This window comes from Typopeltis vanoorti, chromosome 22 (assembly GCF_054136105.1).
Source record: "Typopeltis vanoorti isolate ZY-2024b chromosome 22, IOZ_Tvanoo_1.0, whole genome shotgun sequence".
NCBI classification, from domain to species: Eukaryota; Metazoa; Arthropoda; class Arachnida; order Uropygi; family Thelyphonidae; genus Typopeltis; species Typopeltis vanoorti.
The window spans coordinates 82,606,545-82,628,923 of record NC_143570.1 but is presented as its reverse complement, the minus strand read 5'-3'; the positions used below and the strand labels follow the sequence as shown (position 1 = coordinate 82,628,923).

Sequence of the window (22,379 nt, the reverse complement as noted above, 5' to 3'; positions counted from 1 at the left end):
CCTTGTCTTCGGTTGAAAAGATCTGGTCACGAATCCTATCTAAGAAATGAGGAATCTTAAGTGGTCAACAATTATTGTCCATCAAAGCAAATACACTGTCCGTCGAACACCCAGTTGACAGTGATAATGGTATCCGGAGAGTTTATCGAACGACAATTCGTCGAAAATGCAATTAATCGAAAAAACAGTTCACCGAAAATTTTAACTTTTCGACAATGTTATGATTAAAGTGATCCATTTAGAACAAATACTGAAGCGTGCAGAGTGAGATAGCAATGCTACTTTAATAGGGAATAATTAAATCACAATGGTTTCTTATCGTCTTTCTTGTCCGATAACTGTTTCGTGTCTGTTCATGGGACTGATTTGCCTGTTTCCAGGAGGAAAAGCCAACTCCGTATTATGCTGCTAACTTACCTTTAGCTGAACAGGACTGATGAAAATTATGCGCGTCGTAAATGGGATTTCAACTGACCAGGTCTTTCTAACTAAACGGCTTCGTTTATACCGACTGAACTGCGCATGCTCCATTATTCTTATTGTTGCTAGTAGTAACATGCGACTTCAATACAGCAATTATTATGGGATGAATTTTACTCAGATTCGTTATTTAAAACTTTTACAAAAAAATGTCGAACTGTTCCAGTTTTCAGCTCGGGGCAACAAAGAAATAACGTGTCCAAATTATGTACTGTATTACAAAAACTCTGACTTAGCAGAATTAGTAGAAGTTGCCAGTACAAGAAACCTTCTGCATGGTTCAGTTTTTGTTCTAAATGGATCACTTTTATCATAACATTATCGAAAATTTTAAATTTTCGGTGAATTGCCTTTTCATGTAACCGTGATAGTACACTAACTTTTAGCATCTTAGTTACGTGTTGTCTTTTTTCAACGTTTTTGCTTTCACGAGCTTCATAATGTATCATGAATTTCAACTACATCCACACTTCTCCCGAACTGCGGTTGGGTGAAATGTCTGAATAATTTGCATAAGATTAATGACTTGACGTACTGCGATTTTAAATCGGAAAATCTCTTAATATTGCTACGTCTGTTATTACTGAAATATTAATGATAGTGAAAGGCAGCGGCCATACTACGCCATTTCTCTGCTTGTCAACTCTCCCGACTGTTAGGAAGGCGAGCAAGGAATATTGCTGACTTTGAGTTTTGTCTCGCACCACTTCAGATCTGTAAGGTGCTCGGGTTCTCCGTGGTGTGACCCTTCGATCCCCTATGTTTCTGTGACACATGTTCCAGTACTGAAGATAACTACTGTCTTGCGTTGCTAGCTAATTGCATATAAAACGAATACAACTCAAGGTTTTTGTTTGAATATGTCACTTAGGACCAGTAGCGCACTCAAGATTTAATCTTGGGGGGGGGGGGGGCGATTGAGTAGACGATTTGAGAATACACGCTACGCATCGTATACGATCTGTGACTGAGCATCTGCAATGACCGCTAATTCATAAGTAGAATAGAAATAGAAGACACAACATAAAGAAAAAAAAAATTAATTAGAAAAAAGATTTTTGGAAAATTTTTTTTTTTTCGTTTTCTTTGGGGGAGGGAGCGTTACTAGCTAATTGCATATAAAACGAATACAACTCAAGGTTTTTGTTTGAATATGTCACTTAGGACCAGTAGAGCACTCAAGGTTTAATCTTGAGGGGGGAGGGGGCCGAGTTGAGTAGACGATTTGAGAATACACGCTACGCATCGTATACGATCTATGACTGAGCATCTGCAATGATCGCTAATTCATAAGTAGGATAGAAATAGAAGACACAACATAAAGAAAAAAAAAATTAATTAGAAAAAAGATTTTTGGAAATTTTTTTTTTTTTTTTTCGTTTTCTTTGGGGGAGGGAGCCAGAGCCCCTTTTCACCCCTCTGGTTGCGCCACTGCTTAGGACTCATTCTAGTAGCTACGCAAGGGAAAATGAAGTTGAATATAACACGTTTTTGGAGAGGAGATGTGGGAAGAGCTTGCCTTATTATTATTTATTTATTTTTATTTTTTTGCACGAAGGAATTAAAAATCCACCTGTTGTTATTGATTGATGCAAACTTTATATTAATTTGCAAAAGATATGCATTCCATTACCAAATCCTATTTTAATGAGTCAGACACCTAAAATCTGAAGAATAATTGAATTATAGTAGTTTGTATATAGTCGATGGACAAAATAGGAGCTCACTGAATTTAGTATTAATCACGTTCAAAGAAATGGGATATGCAACAGACATTATTCCTGTATCTTTGTGATAATGGGATTTTTTCTGTACAATATGTTTCAGCCATAACGTAGATAGAGGGAGCCACTTCGCACTAGAAACACGTTCGATAACTTTAACGGTAGTTTTTGCTAAGATTTACTGTACATTTTTTGTTCTGTTCAGAGTTAGTCAGTCGTGAAATTTTTCTTTCTTCTCTTTTTTTTCTTTATGCTCAAGTATAATAAAACAAGGAATCAAGTTGGGATTTTTTATCAATCTAAAATTTATTTTACTTGGAATAAGTGCAAGAGATTGGCTTTTTTCTTAAGAAAACGACCTCCCCCCCACAATAAAAAAAAGTAATTATAAAGAGCACTTAGTTTTTTATCCAGATTTTACATTTGGAACAATTTTAGGAAAAAGCGAGGATCAAATGTTGCATCCAGTATACTCCACTTCTTATTCACAAATATGTTAATAAATCTATAAAAGCCGTACTTATCTATCACACAGTGACATCCCTGGTTAAAAATAGATGAGCGTTTCAAAAAAATAAAATGAATAAAAACCAGCAAAGTCATATAACATGTACGTAACGAACTTTGTGTTTTATTTTTCTGAATGGTAGGATATTCTTTCCAACGACAAACTGTAAGACAAAATTCGGTTCATTAATTTCTATTGAGCTTCTCATTGACCGCAATGGCAATGGGGTTGCTTTCACGGAACGCTGAACCCCCCACTGTTCATATCCGTAGTGAATCTTAATGATCCTTGACGAAAGATCCACCCCATAGACGAACACGGATAAGTGCTCCACTGTAATAAATAAAGCGAGCAATAAACTTTTGAGTTTTTATTAACCTTTAAAATTTATTTTACATTGAATGAACAGAAGAGGGTTTCATTTCTTAAAGGGTTTTTTTTTCCCTCATAATAATTTCAGACTAAAATCATTTTCATAAAGATTTCACCAATAAAAGATTGGGAAATGTCTGTCTAATGTCTGGAACGTGAAAGAATAGAGAAAAATTAAGCATATGGGATCCGCATGGCTAGTTTAAATTCGAATAATACGATTCTTCAATATTTTATGGCAATAAAGATTAAACATTTCGGAAAACGTAGCGCAGAAATATTTTTATTATAAAATATGCTTGTAATCTAATTTTCAATGCAATACGAACGATATTCAAGTTAAATTGTTAATATTAAAATAGACCACGCGATTATTCGAACACGAGTCTTTTCCTTTGCGGGAACTCAAAAATCTGTATTGTTCTCTAAGTGACATGCGCAAATGACAAGCCAACTGACATGCGCACATGACTCTTTAACCCAGCAGTATTGTTGCCTCTATCAGACTGGATACAAAGAAAGATACATATGCCTGGATATTTTTTTCACTATAGAAATTACGAATATAAAATTCTACGAAATTCGGTTTTATGTAATTATTTTCGAAATAAGTTAAATGGGAAATAAACGAACGAATGCATTAAAAATATAACTTTTCGTGTTTATTCAAATATCCTTGGAATCATTTAATAATGGGATTAATTAAATTAAGGGGATATTAGATCCCACATTGTTTTAAAACCGAATAAGAAACTCAAAGATTAGAATCAGAGATTTTCATGCCGAATATAGTATAAAAAAAACTATAAAAGCATCGGCGAATACTAGCGTGAGCTGAATGCAAGTAGTCCTAGAACGTAGTACAAACACGGGCAACTCGTTGCAAAGGTGGGGAAAGTTCTGATCACTATTCTTTGGTATTTCCCATAATGTAAAAACACATTTCCTAGGAAATGTATGTTGTTATTGCATTATGGTAGGGAGGTCTCTACCCAGACCGGTTTCAGCCTTTTTTGAGGCTTCATCAGTGAGTAGCTAGACCAAATTATTAATACCAAAGGGTATAGCGAAAGAACTTATCTACTCTGCTATACGAGTTGTCCAAAAAGGTGCACCCACTACTTGCATTCAGCTCACGCTAGTATTCGCCGATACTTTTATAGTTTTTAATACTATATTCGGCATGAAACTCTGATTCTGATCTTTGAGTTTCTTATTCGGTTTTAAAACAATGTGGGATCTAATATCACCTTAATTTAATTAATGTTTATATCGCGAAATGAAGCCTATTGGATCTTTATATTTAAGTAACTTAATGGCTGCACCTTTTTGGACATCTCGTATAGCAGAGTATATAAGTTCTTTTCGCTATACCCTTTGGTATTAATAATTTGGTCTAGCTACTCGCTGATGGTCCGCGCGGTTAGCCTAGTGGCTTTGCGCTTCGCAACCATATGCCTGGGGAAGGAGTGTCCTAGGTTCGATTCCCGTCCACGACGTGAGGAGCTTAAGGATCTTCCTCAGCCATAGTCAAGTTAGCCGGTCTTGGGCGTGGGCAGCAGGGTTTTTTCCGCCAGTTTATCTGGGGTTTTTCATCTCGCAAGCAGGCAAACCGGCCCCGTAAACACAGGTTACAGTCATAAATACTTACGGCAAGGAAGGCCTCGGGAAACCACCTTGCTCATAATCATCTCTCCCTAGAAGGGTAGCATTTAGCTACCCTCCCGCGGCCGTATGGCAGATGGGAACCAGAAGAACTCGCTGATGAAGCTTCAAAAAAGGCTGAAACCGGTGGGGGGGGGGGGGCTATTATGAGTTCGCTCTCTTAAGGTTTTTGCCTTAAGGGAGCAATTTGAGTCTCCGGGGAAAGTGTTCTCCGGCCCGGCCCGGTGAGGGGCTTTATCCGTGAATGCTTTTCTTCGGAATTTGAGCAGTTCTGCTCGGTGGTGGGTGGAAGGCCATCACTGAGTGGAGCCAACGCTGAGATGGACGGCCTTTCGCCCACAATTGAGTGGCCTGGGGATCGTCCGAATTTTTAGAGTCGGCTTTACTTATTCATAAGGCTGAAACCAGTCTGGGTAGTGACCTCCCTACCATAATGCAATAACAACATACATTTCCTAGGAAATGTGTTTTTACATTATGGTAAATACCAAAGAATAGTGATCAGAACTTTCCGCACCTTTCAACGAGTGGCCCATGTTTGTACTACGTTCTAGGACTGCTTGCATTCAGCTCACGCTAGTATTCGCCGATACTTTTATAGTTTTTTATACTATATTCGGCATGAAACTCTCTGCTTCTAATCTTTGAGTTTCTTATTCGGTTTTAAAACGATGTGGGATTTAATATCCCCTTAATTTAACGAATGTTTATTTCGCAGAAATGAAGCATGTTGGCTCTTTATATTTAAGCATTTACTAATGGGATTTTCATTACTAATGCGTTCGAAATTTTATTTATTTTTATTATTTTGTTTTTTGTGACTGATTATTTATTACCCTAATTTTATTATCGAAGTTGATTTTATAGATTTCCTAAAATAATGAAGGAATAAGATTCTGTGGGAATTTTTATTCGTTTTAATTTTATATCAAATTGGATTGACGAGTGGTATTTGCTTCTAGCCTCCAATCTTTAGATAGGAATGAGATTGTGTATAGAATTTTCCGTCAAATAATGTATTTCTTTGTTAAGACGTTCAATATTTAAGATTCTTAAATATAAGATTTTTGCTGTTAAATAAAAACTTAAATTTTCAATGTATAAAGTGAGTGCACATAAGGAAATAAGTGTATGTTAAGGTCAAAAATGTGATAAGGGGGGGGGGGGGAAGGTCACGCTCTCTTCAATTATCTGATTTACAGGCTAGTTATGAGCTTAAATTACAATGCACAGTTACGAAACAAAGCGGATAAATCGCATGTGAAGCCGAGAACAATGAACACTGCCGGAGTTAAGCCAACATTTTTTACTTGGACGCTCATTTCAATCACGTATACTGAAGAAACGTACGGGTGTCTTAGGATTAGTTTCCCAATACTCAGCAAACATAAGGAAATCAAGATCGCCTCTACGTTCCTACTCCGTGATGTTTATCGCACGCATTAGGTTAAGGAAACAAACGTCTTCCACACGACGGATTCGTGAGAAAGAACCATCGCAGTTCATCTCATATGCTGTGGCTCGACCATTAAGGCCGTCTGTTCCGTTTTCCACTTTGCTCGTCTTTGCGGGCGTATATAGGTCATCCTGTACACCCGCTAGCGAGTGAGCAAGGCCTGATCGTCCACAACGCCGCCTACCGTTCTGTCGTCATGCGCCGTGAATTTGCTGCTGTAACATTCCACATCACTTTCTCATACGGCTTTGATACTGTGCGCCTCGCGGTTCCGACTTGCGGTGGTCAGACGTGGTGGATGTGTTCCGCTAGTTGCTACTTCGTGCTCTTAAAAAAAACAAATAAAAAATTAATAATTGCAAGGGAAGTGGGTTGTGTGCACTAAGACATCGGCAATTGACGTAGGGATGTGAGACCACGTGTGCTGACTCGGACTCAACTACAGAGTGAAGTTGGTAAGTGATGTTGACATCCTTCATGACAATTTAATTTCGTCTACCCCCTCCCCCTTTTTTTATACAAATTAGCAAATATCCATTCTGAACCCTGCTTCTCTGGGGAAATGACTAAATTCGTTATATCAGATAATTAATAGACTATGCATATGATTGAATTACCTTAGTTACCGAAACAATGTAGTTTTGTATCTCATTATGGTAAAACCAACCGATATAATAAGCTACATTTATATATTTTTTTTTAAACAATGATGGCAACAATTAGACCAAAATAAGTATTGATGATCTAACAATATATATCGGAAGAGCATGCTTAGTTATTGAGAAATATTATATTATGCAATATAACTTATTCCATGTTTGTTTTTCTGTTATTTTTTGAAAGGGAGAAACGCAAAATTATTTCAATGAAAGGTTATAAAAACAATACCATAATATTTTGCTGAGTTTTCTACTCGGATTTTTGCAAAAACAAGTGTAAAAATGGGAGAACAATGATATAAACTTTGCTTTCCATATTATGGGGATCACTTTGATGCATGAGCATGTTTTTTCTTTACACAAAGAATAACGAACTAATTAGCTACTGTCTCAGGTTTCTCGTATGCTATTAGTCATCCTGTATGGTTTCTTATCGTAGTTTGATTAAATATTTGCTTTTCTTCTTACACGATGTTCAGACTACGCACTTTCACTCCACAAGCTTCTACCCCTGCATTAGTTTTTTACTTATTTTGGTCTGCTAGCTGCTTTAAATGTTTGATGTTTAGTCTCATTTTGTTGCTTCCATTCTCATAATTCGTTATTTTGTCTTTAAAATATTTTCTGCAGGAACCTCAGCTTATTGAACAGTTATATACTCGTAGTTAAGGAAACTCGCCAACGGTATCAAGATTAACGCACATATTTAATATTCATCACTGTCAGTTTTACAAAATTAGTCAAAAACATCGCTAGTAAGCAACATTTTCGTTGAGTATACTAAACATTAAATAATTTGAATATTCTTAAGGATTAATCTTATTTTCATAGTAATACACCAAATATCTACCTTTTAATGTGCAGTCGGTTTGCAGTAAAACTGATCGAGTCGCTAGTTCGTTAATTGTATCTCCACGGAATTTACCGCTTCTCCAGCGACAATACGTATTATTTCCATGCTTATAATAAGTAAAACAAGTGCCGAGGAATAGTGCGTGCATGTACGCAGTTCAGTGGGATAACGTAACTTATGGGACTTTGAGCGTGGTATGATGGTCGGCCCCCAGGCATGCATACCGTTTCAGGTGTCATCGTCAACGTCGTTCTATGACCATCAAGATCTGTTTGATGAATGAGGCTGCAGGATTGCAAGACTTGTGCGATATGACAAAGGCGACAGTTGGTCAAATAGCAGTGGAATACAAAAGTGATGTGCAAAAAAGATTACAAGCCGATAATGCATTGAACCCTGTTGGGGATGAATGGGAATGTAGTAGGATGACCTATTCGCTATGGGAAGTATTTGCAAAACACGATGAGCATCTGTGAGTCGGCGCCTAAGTGGATGTTCTGATCCTCCCTTGAGTTGATACCTGTACTGTTCTTATTCTCAGTTAAGCGAAACCAGTAAAATTACCACCCTACGAATATGGATATACGCGTGCATAGCGTGTTACACATATTTAAACGTGTTTATGTATGGTCTTACACATACTCATTAAAAAGTTGCATCTGCTGCGTTGACAATGCAACTCTTTAATTAATGTGTATGTATGCAACTTTTTTACATACTCATTAAAAGTTGCATTTTCGACGCAGCAGATTATTCCTTGAAGGATCATTGTTACACTAATATTGCTGCAAGATGCTTTCCCATTATAACAATTAATGTTTCCAAAATATAAGACTTATTGTTAAACTGACCATAGATTTTTAATTCGTCCGTATGTTCGTACAATATTGCCTACCGGTTTCGCTAGTAACTGACTAGGTTTTTCAAGGCTTGCACAGTACAAAAAAATGATAAATGCAAAAAAGGTTTAAGAATACAAAAAAAAAAAAAAATGTTAGTACCTGTTAGGTAGTTAAGGTAACACGTTCGGGTGACATTTCTACTCAGCATCATGAACACGCGTTACATGCAAACGCGTAATATGATTATTCGCGTAGTGTAGTTCTGTTGAACTGATGGAATTAATTAGATTTTTCCAAGTATCGTTCAGTATGACCCTTGATTTCTGTTTAGGTTGCTGCTTGTACGTAGCACTACTGCTGCTTCTTTAAATAATCGATGTCTGTAATCTTCGTCTACGTAGGGCATAGAGCTGTTATTCCAGTCTATAGTGTGGTTCGAAGTTGAAAAGTGATGAGCTAACCTGGAGGTGACAGAAAGAACATGTTGGCGATGTAAATCGCAACAGAACGATCACCTCCTGGTTAGCACATCACGTTTCAACTTCGAACCACACTATAGACTGGAATAACAGCTCTATGCTGTTATTCCAGTGTATAACTACGCTGTACGAAGACGACACGTAGACTAAGATTACAGACATCGATTATTTAAAGAAGCAGCAGTAGTGCTACGTACAGGCAGCAACCTAAACAGAAATCAAGGGTCATACTGAACGATACTTGGAAAAATCTAATTAATTCTCTCAACCCAACAGAACTACAGTACGCGAATAATCATATTACGCGTTTGCATGTAACGCGTGTTCATGATACAATCGTGTTACCTTAGCTACCTAACAGGTACTAACGTTTTTTTTTTTTTTTTTTAACCTTTTCTGCATTTAGCATTTTTTTTGTACTGTGCAAGCCTTGAAAAAGCTAGTTAGTTACTAGCGAAACCGTAGGCAATATTGTACGAATTAAAAATCTATGGTCAGTTAAACAATAAGTCATATTTTGTAACACTTTACGACCAAAAACAATTTAAATTAATGTTTCCATTATTTAAAATCAGTTTTTCTTCTTGTCTACATGAAGTAAATAAAAGAAACAATCTTGCGTTCCTAACCTACGTACAGTTCATTTGGTAATGAACTATGAAAATGTGCTGATGTATATTAACAGTATTTTTCAATATTTAAATACAAACCTTTCATTTACATTTTGTTTTAAATCGTAAATCCGTTTTATAAATGTAAAACATTTATTTTATTCGCATTAAACTGAACTGAGCCTGTGTAGCTCAGTGGATGTGGCGTTTGCACACCACGGCGCTTGGCTGCACGAAGGAAGACTTGGTTTCGAGACTCGTCGGTGACTAGAGGAAATTTTTCTAAGCCTTTTTTCGACCGGTTCCCGAGTTAGTCGATCTCTGGCACGGGCAAGCGGGTTTTTTCTCCCAGAAACTCGGGTTTTTCGTTTCGTAAACTCAAAAAATCGACCGTAGAACCCACATTATTTCAGACATTAAATACGAGTGTTAGGGTTAGGGACCACGAGATGGCGGCACCTGTAGAGCCGTCTCTCTTCACTGCGTGCCGCTTAATTAGTGATTGCCTTGGGCCAGCTAACTCTGATTGGGTACCAGTGGAAATTGAACTGCTCACTCAGTCTCCAAAAGTTAGATAGGGCTAAAAACGACCTCGTCTACTCCCTGTATATACGGGAATAAAAAGGCGTTAGCTTTTTTTTAACTGAACTGGTTAATAAACCAAATTCAAAATAAAAGTGTAACGTAAAGTACTTCTTAATCTTAGTAATATTTTACTGCTGAGTTGTTTTTGAATTTAGTATATACACTTCATATTTTCAATTTGTAACTTGTTTAAGGAAATGTTTAAAGGAATAATCGATTAATTTTGTTTTCATATTTTGATTTGCTTTTAGAAACACCAATAAGTATATTATATGTCATTACTTATATATTAGTTCTGAATAGCTAACAGAATGATGATAGACCTTGATCGACCGTGAGATGCGGTGATTAGTACCCTTGGAGGGTAATGGATGGCAATGCTGTAGCCAATGAAGTTCTAACTGAGGCTCGGCTATTGCTGTTACCCTCCTGCCATGATCAGAGCTTTAATAGCTCAATAACACCTTATCCCTACACTGTCCTCTACAGATAACGGGAAGATAAAGCATTCTTGCTTCGCCCTTTTAAGCCATTTCTTATAAGGACTAACAGAATGATGGCAGTGGAGAAGGTCATCAGTTAATCGACTGTGAGATGCGGTGATTAATACCCTTGGAGGGTAATGGATGGCAATGCTGTAGCCAATGAAGTTCTGAGGCTTGGCTATTGCTGTTACCCTCCTGCCATGATCAGAGCTTTAATAGCTCAATAACACCTTATTATTACACTGTCATCTACAGATAACGGGAAGATGAAAAGCATTCTTGCTTCGCCCCTTTAAGCCTTATAAGGACTAACAGAATGATACGCAGCCTACAACCCACCATCAAAACACATTGCTGACCTCAAATCTGGATGCCATTCTGGTAGTTAAAGGGACAGTAATTATCGCCGGAGACCTAAATGCAAAACATTCTGCCTGGAGCAGTAAATCTATCAACAAGAATGGCCACATCCTGTTTAACTCTTCACGTTCCAATTGCGCAGTTGTGGCTGGCTCTTCAGTACCAACTCATCACAGTCCGATTGGCTCCTCCGACGTCTCGGATATAGTTGTCCTCCAGAATGTTAAATTACAGTATAACCTGGAACGAATTATCCTCAGACCACAATCCTATTCTGCTCCAACTGGATAATCAGAAGGGACTGCCCCCCTTCGCCTCGCATCTTCATACCTTGGGAAAAATTATCTAAAATGCTCCCAAACTGCATTGGTCCTGTTCCTCATATTAATTTCAGGAAGAAGTCGAATCTGTAGTCAATAAACTTACTCATCAAATCAATGCAGCCTTATCTCTCACTCAAATTCAACTGCTTCTAAGCCTAAACGACTACCACAAGATATCATGAACTTAATCAGGGGAAAAAAATAAGGCAAGAAAAAGATACTATAACACCAGGGCACCCCAAGACAAAATGTTTCTCAACAAACTGAATAGTGCAGTGAGAGATGCACTTAAAGCCCACAAAAACAAATTATGGGAAGACAAATTAGCCTCCATATCACCCGGTGATTGATCAAACCATCTGGAAGCTGCTGAGAAATATCAAAAACAAAAATAAATCTCTTCCCCCTCTTAAATCTGATGTAGGCATTCACACAGATGCTGAAAAAGCCGAAACTATAGTTAAAAATTTATAAAAGCAGTGCAGCCCATCATATGATAACCTAAACTTCAATCATATTGATAAAATTCACCGCCACTGCAAATACGTGCTAAAACGGTCTGATTCCTGTACCAGCCAACTCACACCTACTTCTCCAGCTGAAATTTATGACATTATACAGAATTTAAAGAATAAAAAAGCTCCTAGGTCTGACGGTATATCTAATAAAGTAATTAAACTGCTGCCCCGAAAGGCCATTGTACATCTTACAACAATAATAAGTGCCATGTTCAGATTGAAATACTTTCCCTCTGCATGGAAGTTGGCAGACATGGTTCCTATTTATAACCCTGGCAAGGATTTACAGCTATTAAAGTTATCATCCCATGAGTCTGATTTCTAATTTGGGAAAAAAATTGGAGAAAAAGTTACTTTCCAGAATTCAAGGCTCTGTAAACAAGTTAAATATCCTTCCTACAGAACAGTTTGGCTTAATCCAGTTTCACAGCACCACTCAACAAATTCACAGACTAATTGAGTTCATTACCACAAGTTACAATTGGCACCAATACACCGGAGCAGTTTTTCTTGACTTAGAAAAAGCTTTTGACAAGCCATGGCACTTTGGACTACTATACAAGCTGATTTTAGCCAGCATTCCATTGGATCTGGTCCACCTTATAAAGTCATATCTTAGTGACAGACGAATGAAAGTCAAACTAAACGGTGTATTATCTACCCAGCGACGGATCTTGCAGGGGTGCCTTAAGGGTCCCTCCTGGCACCGATACTTTTTTCCGATTTACATGGCGGACATACCGCACAATTCAATGTCATCTATCATTGCCTTCTACGCTGACGACACAGCAATACTAGCCAGATCTCTTAAAGCGCATCTTGTCACCAAGAAACTGCAAGAAAACCTGCTGAAACTAGAGCACTGGTTCTCTAATTGGAGATTGCAAGTAAATCCTCAAAAGAGCACCGCCATGCTTTTCACTAAAAATTCAATATCTCCCAAAGATGACATCTTCCTATTTAATACCAAGATTCCTTTGAAAGCAGAAGCCAAATATCTCGGTGTACTGCTGGACAGAAAACTAACCTTCAGTCCACACACAAAAGCCTCATGTACAAAGGCATCAATAATTATTGCACAGCTTTACCCTCTTATCAATAGGAATAGCAAGCTGGATACCAAAATCAAATTGCTCCTCTATCAGTTGATGATTCGTCCCATTATTACTTATGCGTCCCCCGCCTGGAGCCACACTTCGAGCACAAATATCCTTAAACTGCAGAGAGTGCAAAACAAATGCAAGTTAGATGCACCATGGTATATCAGAGATGTTCAACTTCATCAGGACACAAATACTGCAGTCTTTAGCAGTAAAGTTCTTCTCGAAATCGTCTTCACATCCCAGTGAACTAGTTCAACAAACAGCAAACTATGATGAATCGGATTTCTTCAAATATAGGAGATACCTAAAGCCATCCTAGTTCCTAACAAGGATCTATAACTCGCACCCACTCGGGCAGAGCGCTTAGCTCATAAACTTTCCCCTGCATAGTAACCTTATCAGATAGCAGAGATTATAAAAGCATTTTGCTTCACCCTTAAAGACAGTAACGTTTTGCGGCAACAGAATGACTATCTTGTGAAAAATCCCAAACTTTTCATGCTTTATTTTTTTCTTTTTCTGAGTAACTCGTTTTGATTTCTGAAATAAACATTAAAAGAGTAAGCAAATGAAAAACATTTATCTGAGTGGGAGCCCCGTTCATAACCATGCGGGTTATGTGAGATTTGAATAACATAATTATCCCATAAATATTAATTTTGTCAGTGATTTTTAATTTAATTTTATTATTTCAATTTTATTTCGTTATTTTGTCGGTGATGGACTTTTAGTAGCAATATTAAATCCAAAAGTAAATATCTGATTATCGGTGGTAAATTAACAATTTTTATCACCGAAACTCGCCCAGAACATTCACTATAATACAGACGAAACACGATCACAGCAAAGCATTCATACAAGCCTTTGAGTGTTTTCTACGTTATGGCTTGAGTCCAGATCTTTTCATTCCAACTGCACACTTTGGTTGATTCATCCGATTTCTGTAAGGAGGTGCTTCGTATGCTACCTGCACGGATTCCTAACTCTGTGGTAAAGTGCTTTTCGCCTGCCAATGTTACTTGGATCAAAAAGGCGATGTCTTATTTGGGAAACTGAATGGAAAGAACATTTATAGGTCTTAGGATAATCTAAAAACTTTTTTTACATTCTAAAATGGAAGAAAAACACTTTTGATTTGTTAGTTTGCTGCGTAAATAATTCATAACTATCATATCATTGAGAATCGAAATGGGTAATTGCTAATATTAGTGATTTTAAACTCTTGTTTTAAATATAAAATATCTTTTAATTTTTTTTCTGAGTGTACTAGTAATTTCAGTTGGTATCACTGGAGTACGAGTAGCATACAATTATAGGAAGGTTTAAAAATAGAAATTTTGTTGTTGTGCGTTTTATTTTGGGATGGGTTTTCCAAAGTTCCTTTTGCCCTGTTCTTATTTATGCAGTTTGAAATTCCTAGAGAAAAATTAGCATTACAGTTAAAGGTTACTTTCATGTTTAATTCGTGCCTTATTGCTTTATTTAATAATAAATAAATTTAATAAATATTTAATAGTTTAAAATTTTGAAATAAAATTAGTATTTCAGAAGACCTCTAAATTTAATATTTCAAATATTGAAATATTAAATATTGTGTTATAGGACGTCGTATATTATATCAAAAATAATACAATAAAACATTTTAAATTTATTTCCCATGCAGCTCTACATTTAACGACTTTTTGATTTTGTTGATGATACAACACACCACACGTTGATACAACCTGTCGCTCAAACTAGCCTTGTTTACATCTCTGTCGATGACTTCCTCCTTCAGCCGTCAAACGCAGCTGCGTATAACATCTACTGTCCGTCAGAATATGCGTTGCTATGGAAAAGTGAATGGATATCTCCACAGTCGTCTAGCCTTTCAAGAGAACACAATTGACCGCTGACACACTCCCCACTCAGAAACAAGTAAATGCTAATGAAAATGGAGAATTCAGCCACTTCCTGGAGGTATTTCCTAGGTGTGATGCATTGTGTGGGTGTATGGGGGGGGGGTATAGAGATAGGCGGTCTTTGCATCTGGCCTAGGATCATTCAACAGCATTATATTATGTTTCTATAGAAGTATGCACTGCATCTATTTTTCGTGATAGGGCATGCGCAGAAAATAAGTATTATATAAAAGGAATTCAAGAGGAAAAAGCTTATAAGTAGGCTCTAGTAGCCAAGAATAGAAGTAGACACGGAATAAGAAGCTCAATGATGGACTATAAGGAGGGAAAACACAGATGGACATGATTAAAATCCTATATCAACTGTAATAGACGACAAAGGAAAAGGAAGTGTCCCGTTTATACGAGGAAACATTTCTTCTAGCGGACAATCTTATATATATAGAATCGACCTTTGTAAGCATAGTGTAATGGAGGAACTCGATAAATAATGACTTGGAGGGAATTAATGATGCAAGCAGCCCCCCCTCCCCTTTTTATGCGTGTGTATGTCAAAAAGGAATAATTGAGCTTTTTATTTTGTTTTCAATATTCTGTATCAGCATAGCTTGATTAAATTAGGTGGAAGATTTCTTTTATTTGTAAAATAATCCTAATTTAGATGGAATTGTTTCCATTTGCTAACTACAGCGAACGACTTCGTATTAGTTACAAAGCAATCTAAAGGCAAACTGTTGTTTGTCCTTCAGTTTTTGCATCAAAAATTGATTGATGCATCGCTCAAAGAGCGAAGATCAGTCTATTATCATGACATTACCTAATCTTCACCATGAGCTATAGGTAGAGATTAGGTACATGTTTTTGACATTGAAAATGAACTCTTCTCAAGAAAAATATTTTTTCATTTCAGTGGATCGTTCTAACCATTTAGGAATATCTCCTCGCAACAACGCCGAGGCCATAGCTAATTAAATATCTTATTCACCGATTTTCTTTGCTTAACTGCTCAGGTTCCTACTTATGGAGATCATTAGCCTCAGGTTTTTAAGTGGTCCACTTTGTGATGATTGGTCGTTATTGTTCAACTCCACCATCCCTGTTTCTTGTTTTTCTTGTTCTGACAATGTACACATTCACACATCTACAGTTACGTCATCATAAAAACTTTTTAACCAACAATGAATTTCATAAATTCAGCTTCAATCTTACACACTAAACTAGGAGACGTTTGAAGGCCACACACAATGGACAAGCAAGCATCGCCTTCAGAATGCCCCTCGTATTACTTACGTGTTTTATAATAGAAGAGCGATGAAGATGATATAATATTCCTACCTTTGTAATATTCATCATCCTTATAACGAAACCAGGATGGTTCTCGACTGTCCATAATGACATTATTATTTTGTTTTAATTTCATCTGTCCTTTGAAAAGTGGAACATAAGTTGTTCATTTCGAGACATTTTGTAGTTTTTACCGGACGGCTTATAAATAGTTGAAATACATTTTTAGAAACCTTGTTAACAGGACTTTACACGCATCAAATTAGTATTCGGAGCGTATAGTCAATCCAGTGAGTTAGTGTTAAGGATTTTTTCCCCTCCTTGGGGAATTATTTGCCATATACCCTTGACAGTGATTAATGCTGTTTTAATTACCAGCTAACAAACCAAGCAACCACGTGTTTCACGCTTTTTAATGTGACGTGCTCTGAGTTAGGAAGTATCAAACACTCCTGTGAACAGTTTGGAAGGCATTTGTATAAAAACAGAGAACAGTCAGTAGTTGTCGAGTGCATTGAGAATAAAGTAATCTTCACAGAGTATCACTCGATGCTAAAATATATTCATAAACTAATTCTATTGTTTGTACTGTCATTGAACGCAAGTTAGATATCTTGTTTTCGGAGGACAGTAACAATAACGCTATTGTTCATCTCATACGCTTCATTTTTGTTCTTTCTCCTATAGTCAAATGACATCACTATTTAATTATTATTAGATCAATACAATTCACTGAAAATTTATTCACCGTAAATAAAATTATGAACCAGTCTGGATAAGTCATTCACCTTGACCATAATAATGTAACTGGTTAGAAACAATGAATAATTCATTCGTACTGAATTTAAAATTCATTTATTTACCATATAGCGCCTCCATAGGAAGTGGAAGGATTATGAGAGGTTCATCCTTTAATTAAAAAAACCCCCGGGTTCAACTTTTGTCGTGTTATGAATTAAACTTCTTCTGAATGCGAGTAGTTCTGCAAAATGAGCCAACCACTCACGAGGGCACCCAATTAAATATACAAAAATGCTCTTGATGGGTTGTAGAAGAGCTACCGCGAGGAGTGCAGGAGACTTCATTGATATACAGTAATAAATGTAATGTAAATAATAGCAACAAATTGTTTTAATATTGCGTAGATATTTACAGCATTTGAACTTCTGTTTTATGCATTTTTGTGTATGTGATGACAGCGCAATTTTCTAGGTACATCTTAAAGATTATAAACGCCAAATCAGGTTTATTTTGTTAAGGCTGTCATGGTTGCACATAACCCCTGTCTACGAACGTTTTCGACATTGAAAACTGTATTTGGGAATTCTAAAATATGTGGAGTCTTCTAAACATAACGATTTGAAATCCCACACCTCCGTATTTTGTTAATGGCAACACATGGCATGTGCATAAACAGCTCCAAGTCCAGTTAGTGTGAAAACGAATGACGTCACAATAATACATGAGTACAACAGCAACACAAATCTGTCAGATTCCCTAGTAGAACTTTTTGCGCTTAAAAAAAAAAATTATTTAGCCGATATGGTGCTTTGTTGCAGTATGGCTCATTTAAGGATAGGTTTTTAAATCCGTCAATAATAAAAATTGACTAAATTTTAAAATATTTTTTAAATAATATTTTTTTTTTAAATTTAAACTGAATTTCAACAATTAATGAGATGAAAACAGACATGATGATGATGGATCACCTGCAGTGATCCCTGATAATCTTGTACAGAAAAATAAACATTATCTGTGGTTTATTATTACATCACTGAAAAACAATACCAGTTAGCACTCAGGATCTAGAGATGGCAACAGTTGTCTACGTGCTCTAGCTCCAATCTTCAAACTCATCAGTAGCTATGAACTCAATTGAGGATTGTCACAACTGTGCCCCTCGATTTCCAAAATTTTGGTTAGGGTTAAGTTCCAGCTACCTCCTTGAGAAATTAAAAAGGGATTAACTATTAATCCCTTTTTATTTAACGTTTTTTTTTGTTACTATTTAACTTTTATGCGTATACATTACTATTTGTTTATAAAATGTACCTTGAATGTGTTTGCTTTTATGCCAATTGCTATGTTGCTATGTTAACTAAAGTTTCAAAAATAAATATGATCTAGTTTGTAAATTGTCTAAATTGCAGTCAGTTGCTAAATTTAAAAAGGTTTTTAAATGAAAAAAAAATGCTTATGAGTGTTGTCCCCAGTAAGTAGCAACATACGAACAGTGCCTACATTGATATACACGGGGGCTAGTTAGTTCCGAATCCTAGAATTTTTTAACGGTTGCCTTAGAATAACTCATCCTCTTGAATAGCTGAAATTGATTCACTTTTCGATATATATTTTAATACAATCAGCTCGAGCTCCGGTGTTAGACTTTCTGCTTCGAAACACACTCCGTTCATGTCTCTTGGGACTCTGTCGATTGTTGGGCGGATTTCTCATGTCATTTTACAACCTCCCCTACTATCGATCTTAGAAAAAAAAAATATAATATATTTCGCTTGAGGCACACAATCTTGGCGAAGTTGAGGGATGCACAATCTCGGTGAAAATTTCTTAGTCACTGAGCCCACTGTCTTCATGCTATCAACTTGTCGGACATGAAAATCTCACGTGCGTGGTATTGACACCTGCGACCGTGAGCTCCCTGCAAAATAGACCGATTGCACGATCGTGAATCAGGCTGGCACAAACCTTCATAGCTGTCCCTTGCCTGCTTTGTAGTGAAAAGAATTTTCTTATCAACATACTCTAAGGTAGACACGTTTACTTTTCATTGCTATAAGAAGTGCTCTCAATAAAGATTAGAAAATTTTAAATTTAACTTCTGTGCAGTCGATATCATTTTGGACATTTCTTGTAGTTTTTCCCTTCCACTTTATCACAAGTTTAATATCATTGATATTCCTTATTTGCACATAGTGCCGTTTTTTTTTTAGCCTGAAATAGTTCCACAGATACATATCAATTTCATTTTAAGAATTTCAGTTTTTTTTTTTTTTTCAAACTGTTTTTCCTTAAGCACTTGGCATAATCAGTATTGAATTATATTTCAAAATTTTGAGTTAATTAGCACACATCGGTTGTTTTTTTCTCCAAATGTTTAAGTATTCAAAACAACTGAATTTCAACAATTAATGAGATGAAAACAGACGTGTGATGGATCACGTGCAGTGATCCCTGATAATCTCGTACAGGAAATGAAACATTATCTGTGGTTTATTATTACATCACTGAACAATCTGTGATTTTAACTTACCATATGCTGGGAATGAATACCAGCTTATGAACTCTGTCATGTCAGTTGGTTATGTGCTATACAAAGCAGCTGATTGAAGTATGTGAACTCTGGAATGTTTCATCATCCCTGAGAGTGTGGCTCACCTTTCGCAATCGTAATAAAAAAACGGCGAGTTATGGGACTAGTGGCAATGAAACTACTAGGTATTAGTTCAGGACCTGGCTATCAGGTTTCCGAGAGAACAACGCTGCCATAATCGCTTTCAAGGTGATGGCGAGAACAAGTTAATTGAATTAACAGATCAAGGTCTCATCGTAGCAGAAAATAGCGAGTGCTCAAGGAAAAACTAATTAAAAACGAGGTACCTCATGAGCTCCCCGCCATACATCACATTTCCCCAATCGTTGTCAGTATTCTAGCATTGTATAAAAATTCAGTATTCTATAAAAAAACTTAGCAAGTGCAGAAAAGTACACAGCCATGGTCCCTTTTCCCCCAATTTCATTTATCCACAAAATAAGTCGCTTATTTTTCAATTACCATTTTGAAATCACAATGCCAGTTTAATAAGATGTAAATGTCAATTCAAATATGGAAACAATGCATGATCAGATATTTAGATTTCGTTTATCTAATAAACAACTTGGTGTAGATGAATTTAATCAAGATTTGAGAAAGAGTAAATATTATTTGCTGTCTTTTCACATTTTTCTATGAACACTATAAAAGTCAAACACTTTTATTAATTTATAATGGTATAATTCACTGAAAATACCAATAAAGTAACAGTGACAACATATTTACATCTATTGAAACAATAAACGAATTATCTTTTGGAGGTGTTCTTGCAGAGACGAAATTTGTCAGTTCGCTGCTGGAAGATATTAAAATGCAAATGTTTCCTCATAACAGCTTTAACATCTCCTAGATTTAAACCAAGCGCGTCGAAGTTAATGTAGTTTGCATAAATTATACCTTGTTCGGAATAATACTAAATATTCAGTACGACAGACAATGATGTTTTTTGGATAAGCGTGCTAAAATTCTCATTGGAATATAAATTTAGTGGCCGCTGAAAAGGGAGGAGTACTAAAAAGAGATTTTAATTTCCTCACAGATATTTCATAGTGGTTGATGTCGAGACAACGAAGACCACGAAGTATCATTCTTATCAGGCGCCCTCTTTAAGAGATTGACATTAATTTTTTGGAACATCTCGGCTATTAGAATTTCGAGGCCAGTTTGAAAGATTTTCAAAACCTATTCATGCCTTGGACGGGGTTAGAAACGATTCTTTTACATCTATAAAAACGTTAATACTTTCATTTTGTATTTCAATGCGACTTGCTTCGTCTAGGAGCAATTCTGTCTTAAGTAATGCAAGTAGTTTCATTTTTAAAGCGATATCTAACAAGAAACTTTGACGAATATCCTTGAATGCGAGTCGGATATTCAGTATTTGTGTTCTCTCCATGGATTTCAGTTACCTGAAACGAAGAAACATTTCTCATCGGTAAGATTTGGATGTAATAAACACAAAGTGACAGAATGTCGATATCTCGGCTGTGGTGACATTTGTCATTGATTAACATGCAAGACGAGACGCCGTTCGGATGCTGAAAGGAGAACAGCCAGTAATTCATTTAGTCAATTGAAGCAGATAGATTTATTCGGGAGTCACCTGAAGAGAACACTGCCTAAACAAGGACAGAAAAGTGGAGAGTTGGATAGCGATTCCATTAGCGCTGTTATTTGTCAGCTTGAATTATTTTGGTTTATGAACTGTGACTAAGATACCGCCTATAAAGCACAGGAACTGGATTTAATGGACAATAATTTCCTATTTGAACCTGAGCATAAATTCATGCTCAGGTTGGTTAGAAATATCATCGCAGTTGGTCCACAGTACACTTTGAACTTTCGTTACAGAATAATTACAACGCAAATGCGTATTGATCATCATGAGAACTCAAGATAGACTCCCTGCTATGGGTATTTTATTAATGCATGCAACTTATCAGCACTCGTGATTAAGGTAATGGTTGGGCGTTAACGCGGTAGATGGAAAATGGAATTCTTTGCTACTTTGTGGTTGATATTGATATTCAGGTATTTAATATTCTGTTACCTTAATGGTGCATGGATTCTTGGTATTTGTTTCCACCTTTTGTGAGCATTTCAGATAAAGAATTAATATTAGGAATTGTACTCATTCCAAATGTAAGAAGCTACGTTGTTTCTCGGTGAATTTAATAACTGGTGAAAATAAGAGATGCTCTAAGCGTAGAATGCTGAACAGAAGTTTTCGTAGGTGAAACCTTTATCTTTAGTTTGTCAAATGAATAACTATTCTGGTTGTTAGAAGTCTTTTCACTTGGTTATGCTATAAATTAAAGATACGGGGAAATGATATTCTTGGTTTAATCCTTTATCCAATTGTAAGCAAACTAAGTTTGCGCCTGAAATATCTTTCAGGACTGAGGCAACTTGTAAAGGTATCCAACAATGCAAAGCACATCACCTTGCGGAAATGTATAATGCTATGCATTATGGGAAGGGTCACTACCCAAACCGGGTTCACCCTTTATTTTTTGACCTTTCGATCTTGGGTCTAGCTCCCACTGAAGAGACCTCAATAAAGGTCGAAACCGGTCTGGGTAGTGACCCTTCCCATAATGCATAGCAATTATACATATCCTCAAGGAGATGTGCTTTGCGTTATGGGATACTAAGACAAGTGATGTGAAGTCATTAGCTTCTATATACGAGTTGCCCAGTCCTGAAATTTCTTCAGGGGAAAACTTTGTTTGCTTACACTTGGGTAAAGGATTAAACCAAATATATAATTTCTTCGTATCTTTAATTTATAACTATTCTGGTTATCAGAATTTGGAAAATATTAAAGAATTTTTAGCTTA

At 36.4% G+C, this 22,379-nt stretch overlaps 1 protein-coding gene across 3 annotated transcripts in view; it reads left to right on the top strand.

Moving 5' to 3' along the window:
• The window catches only part of LOC150094520 (polypeptide N-acetylgalactosaminyltransferase 13-like), a 220,397-nt gene that overhangs the window by 20,001 nt on the left and 178,017 nt on the right, over window positions 1-22,379 (top strand). For 2 of the 3 annotated variants that reach the window (XM_090412336.1, XM_090412333.1), the window contains exon 1: window positions 6,472-6,660. The exons of the other annotated variant lie outside the window; for it this stretch is intronic. The gene's annotated coding sequence lies outside the window, so the exon portion shown is untranslated. Of the gene's footprint in view, window positions 1-6,471; window positions 6,661-22,379 lie in introns of those variants that run through there. 3 annotated transcript variants of the gene reach the window in all.